This window comes from Scleropages formosus, chromosome 17, assembly GCF_900964775.1.
Source record: "Scleropages formosus chromosome 17, fSclFor1.1, whole genome shotgun sequence".
NCBI classification, from domain to species: Eukaryota; Metazoa; Chordata; class Actinopteri; order Osteoglossiformes; family Osteoglossidae; genus Scleropages; species Scleropages formosus.
This window is the reverse complement of record NC_041822.1, coordinates 25826385-25839876: the sequence shown is the minus strand read 5'-3', so window position 1 is coordinate 25839876 and position 13492 is coordinate 25826385. Positions and strand designations below refer to the sequence as shown.

Below are 13492 nucleotides of genomic sequence, written 5' to 3'. Positions count from 1 at the left end.
CTTTGGAAGCGCATGTTCTCACACACGCGATGTGAGCCTTTGCGTATTCGATGCTACGCGAGACTTGGCGCTGCGTTGCTAAACGGATTCCGTTCCCGCGGCTCGCCTCGCAAGCGGGGTCCCGGTCTGTCGGCGTGCGGTCATCACACTTCCCGTCACGTCCCTCGAAGGGTGCGGCCGTTCGCCCGACACCACGGCCAAATTCCCAATCTGCTCTCCCAATCTGGCCTTCTAAACGCTGCTAAGTTTATTTAGCGACACTAATTGCCCCCCGCCGCAGGCGATGTGTGCCGAGCGCTCGGGTGCGAAATGACCGCTGAATGTCACCAACATGGGTGCGATGCGCTCACGTTGGCGGTCAAAGCTCCCACGACGGAGGATAATGTGAAAACTGAAGCCGGCGCTGCAGGCGTTGCGATTAGCCGTCGACGAGGCGGGGACCGTCGAGATGTACGAACCACGGGAACCACGGGAACCACAAGCGGACCCGCGTCTCCTCAACCCAGATGCAGTAATGAGAACGACGCATCAAAGGCCGCCTAACGAGGCTAACGTTTCGAGAGCGCTTTTCGATCCCGGGGCAAAACCTCCCGGATCTGGCATTTGCCGGAGCTGCTCCAAGACCGTGGTGCCGCCGAGGTTCCCCAAACACGGCCTCCTTCCACCCAACCGCTGATGCCGGTTCGGAGAGCTGCACGTTGATGGCAGAAGCGAGGTACCTTGACCACTGGCGCGAGTTCCACATTAGTCCATCTTTGGACTTCTCAAGACCCATCGACCGTCGTCGTCGACTCCACGCCAAGGAGGAGGTCAAAAGCGAACGAAACTCCCACCTTCCAGAAGAGTTTTCGGTGGAGACCGCGTGCGCAAATTCGTTCCACGGGAAAGCGAAACGGGTCGAGTTCCAGTAAGGCCCGCGGGGAAGGTTCGCACCGCGGCAGCACCCGCGAAGCGTAAAGATCGACAAGAAACGAATGGTCACAAACGAGGAGGCCGCACGACCATGCGGGCGATGCCAATATTCAATAATGCATCTCGTTTTTCCGCTGGGGCCGCAGCTCAACAATCTGTTTCGGTGGCACGCCTTGCGCTTTTCTCACACGCGCGCACAACATGCGCACAGCTCCATCTGTCACGCCGACGCGTCTCCTGCGCTCCGCAGCTGTGTGTTTCCAGCCTGCCGATGTCGCAACGTCGATGCCGTGCGATTCCGCCCGTAGGGCCTCGTCGTCGCCTCCCGGCGGAAAGTCCACCGTGGGCTCCGAACGCATAAGGACATTTCGAATGCAACGCGATTCATCACAATCGGCTTCACTCTCTCCATTTGTCATGTATCTCCTGGCTGGTAGAACCGTGCAGGATTTGCTGGACATGGTTTTCAGACTATTAGTATGAATTTCAGTGCGACGCAGCGTCGTCGAGGTCCGGTGTTTCGAAGCGGTTACGGCGACACTGAATTTCGAAGGAAACGGCGAGACTGGAAGTAAAAACCGCTCCGATCGCAACTTTGCTCCAGTTTCAAGATAAACGGAATAATTCTCGTGCCCTTTCGTCTGCCTCCGTGAGCCAGTTAAGTTGAGAGCCCTTCCAGGTTACCACGGTACCCACGAAGCATGGCGGCCCACGCTGTGCATCTGCTGAGCGGCTCCGCGATGTCCTATTTGTCGACTCGAGCAAATTGAGGCGGTTGCCTTGGCAACAAAAGAGGCAAACATTAGCATGCAATTCGCACTTCATCGCGTGAGACCCGGCGACAAACTCCACGGCAAGAAGAGCGAAGAGCGACGCCGAGTCGCCGAGTGACACCGTGTGCAGATGGAGCGAAAAAACAAACTTTCCGCAGATGAGCGTTTAAGGGTCTCCGGCCAGCGGTACGAATACGGAACGGTACGGTTTGCTAGAGGAGTCCAGCAGGACCGTGGCCCCATGGGTAGGTGACTGAAAACAGGTGTGGTACGAATATATAGGACGATATCTCTAAAGTACCTTTGATCAATAAGAAGGAGGTCGCGCCTTTAGTTACAGAGCACCTAAACTGTGGAATAGTCTACCATCTACCAGTTACTGTCAGAAATGTCCCGTCCGTTTCTGTGTTCAAATCCCGACTTAAGACTTACATGTTCATTCAGGCATTCCACCTCGTAATGTAATTCGACCTGCCTCGCTTATTTATTTTATCACCTTTACAAAAATGCATTTTAAATTGACTTAAGTAACAAATTCCTAACTCTGTTCCGTCTTCTCGTCGAGCGCTACCTCGCTACGTAAGGCCCGAGGAGGCCGGCCGGCCGGCGGCGCCGGACGAATCCCGTGCCGACGGAGGACGATGTCCATCCGCCGCGACGATCGAGACGTTCCTTGCCGAGTCGGGGATCCGAGATGCCGTTTACCGACATTATAATTACTTGTTAAACACCGGCTTACAAATTGTTATTTTCTACAATGCCCAGGAGGGATGGGCAACCGCTGGCCCGTGGACCCCCAGAGGTTTTTTTTTTCCTCCCTCTACCTTCAGTTGGGAGTTTTTGTTCCTTTCCCCCGGTGGCCAGTAGGTATAGGTATACTTATAGCTCTATAATAAGTTCTTCATTATGGTAGCCATTAGTCGACTGTCTTTGTATTTGTTTTTCTTGCTTTATGCCTGTGTTAAAGCGCTCTGTGTCACTACGTGAGAAGAGCGCTCTATAAAAATAAAAAAATAAAAAATATATAGTGCAGGGTGAGGGATGAGTGAGGAGGACAGAGAGGGGAGTAACAACGACAGCTTAGAGTAACAGCACAGTGGTATGGTAAGGTAATAACACAGTGGCAGGGTGTGGTAATAACACAGCGGTACAATACGGTAATAACACAGTGAGTGGCGGAGCAGAGCCTTGTTACCTTGTTTTCAGGTGAGGTGTCACACCTGGCTCTGTTGCACCACCTTCTGGAGCATCATTTCAATGTAACCTTTGACTTTTCCTGGTTGAACACCCCCCCCCCCCCCTTTGTAACTCAGGATTGAATCGAACCTTTGGGTCCAAGTCTTCCGTCAGTAGGGTCACGCAGACGCGAGAACGAAACAAGTATATACAGGTACAGGTGCATCGGCGTGAGTTTTCATGTGCAGCTACACGGATGCGTGTGTCGGTTTTCACACACGCTCACGTGCGGTTCTTCACACCCCTTCCCTTCCGTTCCGCTGCTGTGCCCTTCATCTTCATCTTGAGAAATCATCGTCACTGCTGTCCACGAGTGCAGCGGGAACGAAGCTCTTTGCCGCAGTCACACACACACACAAATGTAATATCTGAACAGTGTCCCACACCATCAAAAACCCTGTTAGTCACAATTCTGCTGTTCTGATGTGTATTTTTGGGCCCGTTGGCTGTAGACAGGTATCCCAGAATGCTCTGCTCTCTCAAAAATGCCCAAAAAAACCCTTTTATTGAGCTCAATTTTACGGCCCAAATTGTGACTAGAGGAGCTACTTTTAAAAAAGCACAAAAAAAACAGAAAGTGCTGCTTTAGAGTAGGACCAAAAGCTCCCCCCCCCACCACCTCACCACCAGCGCCTCGCCCCCCTCCTGCCCCCTTTGTCGACAGAGATGGGTGCCCCAGGGCGAGAGTGGCATTTGCCTTTCTGGGTGGTAAAATGCCTTTAAGATGCACACACACACACACACACACACACACACACACACACACACACACACACACACACACACACACACACACACACACACACCTTTCCTTACATCTGGGAGTGGGTGGGGATGCAGGGTAGGGGTTGTGGTGGGGGTCTTGCGTAACAACGCTGACCTCCTTTAGCGAACACCAGAGCCGCTGGCGCTACACGTGCAGGTTCTCGACCCAATTCCCAAGATGCACCACACCAGGGAGGTACCACACTGCGCACCCAAGGAAGGTGAGTGGAGACCGGCGCCACTCTCATTGAAAAGCGCCCCCCCCCCCCCAAGGACGAACACACAAACCCCGCTTGAGATGTGTCCCACGACACACGAAGGACGCGAACCCGGAGCACTCACCAAAGTCTGGCATGTCTGGTCCCTGGTGTTGACCTCCTCCTCAAGGCCTTCGAGGTTCTCCTTCGGCTTCCTCTTCACTTCGAACTCCTGCGGGAGCACAGCAACCTACTTTACTGGGGGTCCGATCCCGTGAGGTTGGGGGACGCTGACACCATCCGCATGCGTGTCACTGCAAGGAGGTTCAGATTCAAATCCTGGTTCCGCTGGCAGGACAACAGCAGTGTGGTTTTTACCTGGTCTTAATGTGCTACACGCAAATGCCACCCTGGTCCACTGCTTAGACACAAACAGCTTCAGAGCGGTAGGGGGCGTAGTAGTTAGAGCTGCTGCTTCTGGACTCAGCGGTTGTAGGTTCGAATCCCACCTCCTGCGGCACTTACCCTGAGCTGATACAGTAAAAATTACCCTGCTGTATATGTGGGCCAGTTAGAGCGAGTAGTTTGACAGAGCATAGGGCTTTGGAGGAAACTGTCAAATGGTTAATAAGTGTAGATATGATGCTCCGCCTCCAGCACTCATCTCCACTCTCCTCCCCCCGACCCCCGAGCCCTCCACTGCTTTCAGCTGGTATTCAAAAAGACCAGAAAGCGAGAAGAACCATACAGCTTTGCTCCAGGGTTTCAGACACACACACACACACACACACACACACACAGACAAACTCTGTGCTCAGTGACCATTTAGGAACCACTTCTGGACTCTTGTCCCCGAAGGCAGGAGCTTCGATATGATGGAAAAGAGCTAGAGAGCAGCAGCTTCACGTCACTGCGCTTGGAAGAAGGCCAGCGATTTCGGACTACAGTTTGAGATGCGTGGAGGAACACGGAGCCGAGAGGAGGCGGCAGACTGAAGTCGACCCGCGTATTTCGGCAGCGGCTCCAAGGCCAGTCCACCTGCTCGCTCTGACCGACTCATACGAGGTTCTGGCCAGAGCTTCACCGGCAGGAGGGACTCTGTACAAACGGCTGCGATCCCGACCTCCAACAACGGCCGACTGTAGCGCCTCCTGCAGGACAGAGCTGCAGCTCACAGCTTCGCTCTACTTTGGTTCACTCAGCCGACACTTTTCACCAGAGTAACTTACAGCGTTACTCTGCTTACAGTTATTTCCCTATTTATGTAGCTGGGCAATTTTCACTGGAGCAATTGAGGGTAAGTACTTTGCCCGGCAGTACTACAGCAGGGGTGGGATTCAAACCTGTGACCTTCAGATCCCAAGGCAGAGTGCATGATCCATGATGCTCTCAGCTGGCAGGAGAACGTGACCCACTTGTACAGCTAAAGCAAAGGTGGAAGAACCATATCTAATAGATGGTTTTATGTATTACATTTACATTTATTTATCAGACACTTTTCTCCAAAGCAACTTCCAATGAACTCTACGTAGTGTTATTAGGCCACACACCTTATTCACCGCGGTGACTTACACTGCTAGATACACTACTTGCAATGGGTCACTCATCCATACATCAGTGGAACACACACACACTCTCTCTGTGACACTCACACACTATGGGGGAACCTGAGCAGCATGTCTTTGGAGTGTGGGAGGAAACCAGAGCACCCAGAGGAAACCCACAGAGACACGGGAGAACATGCAAACTCCGCACAGACTGAACAGGGACTGAACCCATGCCCTCTCGCACCACCCAGGTGCTGTGAGACAGCAGTCGATGTGCCACCGTGCTGCCCATTGTATTACATACAACATAGCATACATTATATAATAAATAATTATTTTACTGTAAAAATTACACATATACATGTATAAGTATACAGCAAATAAATACATAGAGTAGAAAAGCAAATAACAATAAAAGCCAAATATCTCACAGTCAGGATTGTGTCTTTGTCTTTCTCTCACTTCACTTCGTTTCAATTTACTATTTGCTTTAAAGCCAAAAAGGCACAAATGCGTAATATTGCGAGAGCAACGTGTTACGGTGCCCTGGGAGCTCGTGTCTCAGCGGCGAACATGTAGGAGATACAAGAGCAGCTAATAATAAGCGCAGCAGTAAAGCAGCGCACATGTGGTGCGTTTTATTTCCGTCCTTCGTGGGGGCTGGGAGGGCTTCAGGGGGGCATCTCCCGCGGACTCTCTGTGCCGCACCCGGTCCAGAGTGGAGCCCTTTGCAAGTAAACCCCCCCCCTCGTGGCACCAGCTCGACCCTTCACGCACAAGCTGCGGTTCGAAGACTCGGGGCCCCATAAGAAGGTGTCAGTCCTGCGAGGGGCGGGGCTTCCTGTGAGCCTTGACCGCGTGCGGCCGGCCGGACTCTCAGGACCACGTCGAGACTGTTTTATCACACACTCGTTTACATTTATTCATTTATCTCCAAAGCAGCCTGCAGTGTTTATCTAGTCACGGTGATTTACCCATTTGTACAGCAGGGTAATTTTTACTGTGTCAGTTCAGGGTCAGTACCTTGAGGTCAAGGGTATTGCTGCAGGAGGTGGGCTTCAATCCCGGGACCTTCTCGTTAACAGGTGTCGGCTCAGAAGCGAACCAACCCAGAGAAGCTGCGCAGTCCTGGTCCGTGTCCCTCATCGCTGCGCCATCTGCCTGCTGATTTGGTCATTTAGTCATTTAACTGCTGCTGTACTCGACGAAACGTACACGTTCATACAGCACGGTACTTTTTACCGCATCAATATCGCATTCGGTACAGGTGGTCTTCGACTTGCAACACGTGTGGCTTATGATGAGCTGAACATACAAGGGCGTTCTGTCGACTTCATGATAATTATTATACACTGAGCCTCCATGTGCTGTATGATAACATCCATATCTGTCATTGTTTGGGTCTCAGTCACCAAGGTGATTATTACCGATTGACTAATTCTGTACAGTATTAACTACGCTATCCATAAATAATGGCCTGTACTATATTTCATTTTTATAACTACCGTACTGTCTCACACACACACACACACACACACACTGTCCGAAACCGCTTGTCTCAGACTCTAACCCTGCAACACAGGGCGCAGGGCTGGAGGCGGAGGGGACACAACCAGGACGGGACGCCAGTCCGTCGCAAGGCACCCCAAGCGGGACTCGAACCCCAGACCCGCCAGAGGGAGGGACCCGGACAAACCCGGCGCACCCCCCACTATTGTACTGATTTTACATTAACAGTTTCTTTATTAGCATTATTTTAACATCAATAATTTGTATAATTAGTGAAAAATATAACAAAGCCTTATTATGTAACACAGCATTCATGCATGTTAATTGCTTATACAGTATATGCTTATGGTTTATATAACACAGCATAAGGGGGTTTTCAACTAGCGACATCATCAGAATGGACCACTTGTTCCTTGATCAAGGGTAATACAGCTAGAGGTGGGATTCGAACCTGACTCCTCCGAGTGCCAGACTGCTCCTTTAATCACTACGCAACCTGCTGGATGAACAATACACATGCAGCTGAGTCTTTACACACTTTAAAGTACAGCAGTGTGCAGTGGACAAGGCCTAAAGAGCGGGTATGTCTGTGTGTGTGTTTGACAGAGAGAGAGAGAGAGAGAAGGAATGAGAGACGGGCAGATGGTGCCCGTGGGAGCGCACTGCCCTTCTCCGGCCTGTCGCTGGCTGAGGACAGGGATGCCCACCACCCCGGCACTGTGTGTGTTCCCGCTTCGCACCGAGACGCTGCAGCAAACGAGCATCATGGGAGGAGAAAGGGCAGGAAGACTTATAGGGTTGCTATAGAAACCGGTGTGTAGGTGGACTGCAGAATGGCACTGCGACCGACACAGAGCCGGCGTGTGTGCGTGTGTGCGTGTGTGCGTTTGCTCCCATGTTTAGAGACCCCATAACGGACTCAGGTCTTGACCAGGAGTTTTTTTTTTATGTTTGTGGTACAAAGTTCACAGATTATGTTCCTTGTTTAAATATGTTAATATAGGTCAGGAAACACCCGCTCCCCCACCCACCTTCACCAAAAGGTGTGATCATAGCTGGGGCAGTTATAAGGCCGGGCAGGTGAGGCATCATGGGAGCACATTGGGCAGCACTGGACAGGAGGGCAGCGCTCGGTGTCCCGACACGGGAGGGACAGGAAGTCAAACGGATGGAGGAGGGAGGGGCGGCGAGGTGCATCTGACACCTGACCTGTCGTCATGGCAACAGCGAGGCGCGGGCCGGGGGTTGAAGACAGCGGGTGGCACACGCACCCGGGTTTGAATCCCACTTCCCGCTGTTGTACCATTGATCAAGGCACTCACCCTGAATCAATACAGTAACGGTTACCTTAAAGTCTAAGTGGGTAAATAACAGTGTAAATAACCATGTCAGTCGAATGGTGTCAGCAAAATGAAGAAAAGTCATTTAAACACACAAACACAGACCTGACGACGCGCACGAATGTGTCTCGTAGGAGCCGTTAAAAACAGCTCTCTTTCCCTCAGATCCCTTTTACTCTCCACAGGAGGCCCGGCGCCAAGAGGCTTCGGGCGTCACCGACAAAACTCGAGCGAAACCCGTCTGGCGACATTCAAATAGCGCCGCATGGAGCCACAGAACAGACGGTGAAGACAGAGCGGTTTACGCACTTCATCATTCGCATTTCCCCTGACACTCTTCTCCAGAGCATCTTACACTGATTTACCCTTTCATACAGCAGGGTAACATTTACTGTATCAATTCAAGATGAGTACCTAGTGCAGTGCTACTACAGCAGGAGGATGGGATTTGAACCTACAACCCTCAAGCCCAGAGCCCAGTCCAGTGAGGTTCACCTGACCTTTGGGTCAAGTCAGAGGCTCTAACCAGTACGCCCCCTGCTGCCCTTTCACACACACACACACACACACACACACACCCTGTTAATCATAATAACCAGTTCCAGCTGGAGCAGGGGGTGTGACCACACAAGACCAGCACAACGTCCAACAGTCAGAGGAAACACCGAGGCCACAGCTGTGCACAGCGCCCCCTGCCGACTGGAGTGCACCCAGGAGGCAGGTGGGCGACAACGGGGCTCAGCAGCAGGAGAAGTGAAGGAGGCGCCTCAAACAGAGCAACAACAGGGTTGTGCATCGCAAGGAGTGTGTGTGTGTGTGTGTGTGTGTGTGTGTGTGTGTGTGTGAGCGGTGAGGCTCTGTGAACCGGCACAGACCCCCCAGTGGTCACTCACCCACGCCGACCGGTGGTTCCCCTCGAGGTGCTGTGGCCGACGCCTGTGCTCCGCTCTCCTCGTCTGTGCGCTCTCTGAGAGCCACCCCCCCCACCCCACCCCCCGCAGTAACCGTCACGCCTTGTGCGCGACACTGCTGTCGCCCTCGGCAACTCGAGCTCGACACTGTCGTCCCCCCTGTTAGCTGCCCCCGAGTGTGACCTCACACTGACCGCAGAGTCTGCAGTGAAACACCGAAACTTTACACCTTTACGTGCAAATAAGGACCACATCACTTTTCCTAATTTTTATTTAAATTCATCTTTATTTGTTTTTACCATAATCCAGTCATGTATTATACTGCATTATCTAAACGATACTCAGATATAATGACCAACTGCCCTTGGACCCAAAGGTTGCAGGTTCAAGCCTCACCTCTGGCTGTAGTACCCTTGAGTAAGGTACTTACCCTGAATTGCTCCAGTAAAATTACGCAGCTGTATAAATGGGTAAATAATTGTAACCTTAACATTGTAAGTCACTTTGGAGAAAAGCGTCAGCTAAATGAATAAACGTAAATGTCTTACCGACTCGCTGCGTTCGCTATATTTCATACTGCACAGCATCCATATAATAAAGCAGCGACTTCTCCAGAACGATACTCTGGTTTCCTAACGATGCAGCGCGTGCATTTTTCCAACAATCCATTGTGTTTCTGGACACTTTTTCTTCACAGACGCTTCAGGGAGGAATACGATGCCCTGCAGATGGCGAGTACAGCGCAGTACAGTACAGTACCATATTACACCCTGGTGTAAGAGTCCCGGCGCCAGATGATGGAAATCAGGCTGAAAGGCCTTCAAATGAAATTATGCAATATAAGATTAAAGACATTATATTTCTTCCACGGCTCCGCACTCCCAAATGTATTACTTGCGCAGTTTTCTTGAACGATTCATCATTTAGACAGCGGAGACTTTGTTTCGGTTCCTTACAGCTTACTGTTTTATAGAGGGAAATCCAAAAAAACCCGTCAGCCAACTGTCCGCAGACGAACGAAACGTCACTCAGATATGAATCATAGCCGCTCGGTGTTTGGGACAAAGTGGTCGCTGTTAGGGTCACTGTTAGGGTCACTGTAAAACGCTTGTGCACGAGTCTCATCCTTCGTCGGGGCAGAAGCCGAAGGAAACGGACGCACTCTGTGTCACTCAGTGTATTTCTGCTTAAAATGAACATTTTTCTTGAAATATTAAATTTAGCCATTTAATCCCATTAGCGAGAATAAGAGCTCAGCGATGTTACCGAAGCACGTGACCTATACTCACATCAGCGGAGCAAATGTGAAACGGTCAAATAATGAAGACGATGGCACTCGAGTATTATTCATGTATGTGACACGCTCATTGCCGAAGCAGGTAACGAAGGAGGTGACACGGCGTTACGGGAATGACGCCGGCGATACGCCGTTACGGTAATTAAGCGGGTGATACACCGTTACGGCAATGGAGCAGGTGACATACTGTTACGGTAATGATGCGGGTGACATGCAACACTTTGGGTGGAGTAGCTCGTGAGCCAAAGCAGAAGCTGAGCAGTGAGAGCAGTGTATGGATAGTGGGGGGTCTAACTTAACAGTGTGTGAAATTAAATGTAACTTAGAATATCAGTGTGGGACTCAGTGGGGGGCGGGGGGGGGGGCATCACAAGCAGAACAGATTGTGGTGACAGGATGACAGTTAGAGCATCACACTGCTGCTGCCAGTCACTGAGGGAGGGGGGACTCAGGGGAGGGTGGCAAATGATACACACACACACACACACACACACACACACACACACACACACACACACAAATTGGTTCGTTTCCCAGTGCGTGACGCCTCACTCTGCAACTAAACAACCAGGCCAACCCCCTCCCAGGTGGAGTCACACGCCCCGAAAAACCCGAGGGGTGGAGGCGTCCTGCGCCCCCCCCCGCCCCCCATCAACCCCAGCCCCGTTTTTGGACACGTTTCCGTTTCATGTCTGCGGTTGTCATGCGGTCCATTTACACAACGCAGCTTCACGCTTGGTCTCCATGGCGTCCACGCGAACGGGATGATGAGTTACCGCCGTGTCGGGAAGGGATCCAATTTTCAGAAGGATCTGTACCGTCACTCGGCAGCAGCTGGTGTTGTGTGTTTATCTCTTCTTGCGATTGATATCATAACTGTTAGTAGGATCCTGAACATAAATATCATAAATATAGAGGAAATAAACAGTGCGACTTCCAGACCCTGGTTGTTGTTGCTGCGTTCCGTTAAGTTCTCGTCCTTGCGGGGAGAGAACGGCTCCTACGGCTCCTCTCTGGCGTTCCTGAGTGTCAGCGATCAATAACAGCACGAGGAACGTTGAACATGTTTACGAGATGAACTGGTCAACGATCAGCACTGAACAAGAGTTTGTGGAGACAAAGTGTTTTTTACTTTCAATTACTTCTGCTTTTACTGTAACTTGATAAAAATATTAACAGTAAAAGCTTACAAAGGATTTTTAAAATGTATTATGGCTACATCCAAGACTTTCACAGCACCTACCCGGTGAATAAACGGAGGTATGTCTCTATATCATGTAAGTGGGCGTAGTCTCTTTTTTTATTATATGGATAAAAAAGCAAACTGGAAGTGGCCGGATACTCAGGAATGTTGTATGTGCTATTTCAAGTTAATAAAAGATAGTAAGACGGAAGTTCCCGTGTTCTCGAGTCCTGGACACAGCGTTCACTGCCTAACTTTGGAGAAAAGAGCTTTCCAATAATAATAATAATAATAATAATAATAATAATAATAATAACGATAATAATATGTGGGCTGCAGTCCCAGTCTTTGCGCAGCGGCAGGGACACAATAAATGGGCCTCGTTCTGCACTCCAGCTTGCCAAGCCCCTCCCGCACCCGCTTCCTCTGACTGAATGCAAAGTGACAGCAAGACTAATCGCGTTTCCGCTCCGTTCTGGGTGTCTTTTCACAGAGACGAGGGAGAAAAATCGTGGGCCCCAGAAGACAGATTTCCAAGTGCGTTTCTAACCTTGGGCTTTTTTCTCCTTGTTGTTCTCTTAGCGCCTCGCTCCCATCCGCGCCGCACTCTCGTGTCGACGGCTGCGACGAGGGCGAGGGGCACGGGACGCATGTTCCGGAAGCCCTCTGCCGCCAGGGGACGAGACGATCTGAGATGATCGTTAGATGATCGTGACACGATCGCTAAGGTAACTGCGAGATGATCGTGAGACGAGTTGCGCTGGGCGCGCAGCGGTGGTGCCGGGGGATCCGACCCCTGGGGGGTGGGCCGTCGGCCAGGTCCCCAGAGTGTCTAGGTGGGACCCGCGACTCGCTCCCCCGTGCGGCTTCCGCACAGGCTGTCACAGCAGAGCGGGTCACCTCAGGTCAACTTAAAATCCTTTTATCCGCTGAACATGAAATGTCCAACAAACTGCGGCTCCGACCCAGTAACACAACGAGGGATTGTGGGAATTTGTTTCCTCTAAGCGAGGAACAGTTAAGCTGGGTGTGGTAAATAAAATCCCAGAAAGCACGTAAATGTGGCCACCAGACTCAACCAGGGGCTCCGCGTCTCGAGGCGACGAGGAGCTCCGCATTCCAGCGAAGCGTACGGTTTTCCAGCGGTTCTGCACACGTGTGAAGCCTGTCGTGTTCAGAGACTCGTCCGCATCACCCTTGCCGCACAATGAAAACAGCGAGTGTGAATTCAGCAGCTCTGAACGAAGGACCAACGTGTAGAAATGTGCGATAAAGCAACTTCTCCGACTACGAATGGCAGTCTTACGCTTTTTTCGATGATGCCAACATTTTCCAGTTTACAGGCATCCTTCCATTTATCCAGATTTAGGTATAACGGCTCTTTGCTTGTCATACCTAATTTTTGATTTATGAAGCAAAAAATCGGTATAATGAAATTCATCTGAAGCGTGTCCAAAACATTTGTGAAGTCGCACGAGTGCAGCAGGAGTGCAGTGAGGAGCTGTAGTTGGTGTATCTGTGTTAATGTGTTATGAATGTAAGAGCTGCTTTAAAAAAGTGAGGATTTATAGCAAGTGTATGAGACCAGACAGGAGTGTCTGTTGCCTGTATTGGGTGTGGTATTTAGAGACAGTTGGGCAAGGTTTCACTGATCGTTTTTCAAGCATCTATGAGCATTTTAGCAGCATTGTGCAGTTTTAGAAAGTCGTTCACAATAGACGCAATGAGCTCAGTGGATCTCGGCTCGGTTTATTGCTCCTCCTGCAGAGAACCAATAAATTAAGATGAAAAAGGGGAATTACTTCAGAACAGTAAGTGTGTA

The 13492-nt window shown here is 50.8% G+C and overlaps 1 protein-coding gene across 2 annotated transcripts in view; it reads right to left on the bottom strand.

Moving 5' to 3' along the window:
• The window catches only part of rimbp2b (RIMS binding protein 2b), a 71104-nt gene that overhangs the window by 41319 nt on the left and 16293 nt on the right, over positions 1-13492 (bottom strand). For both annotated transcript variants that reach the window (XM_029259583.1, XM_029259582.1), the window contains exon 2: positions 4029-4115. The gene's annotated coding sequence lies outside the window, so the exon portion shown is untranslated. The remainder of the gene's footprint in view (positions 1-4028; positions 4116-13492) is intronic.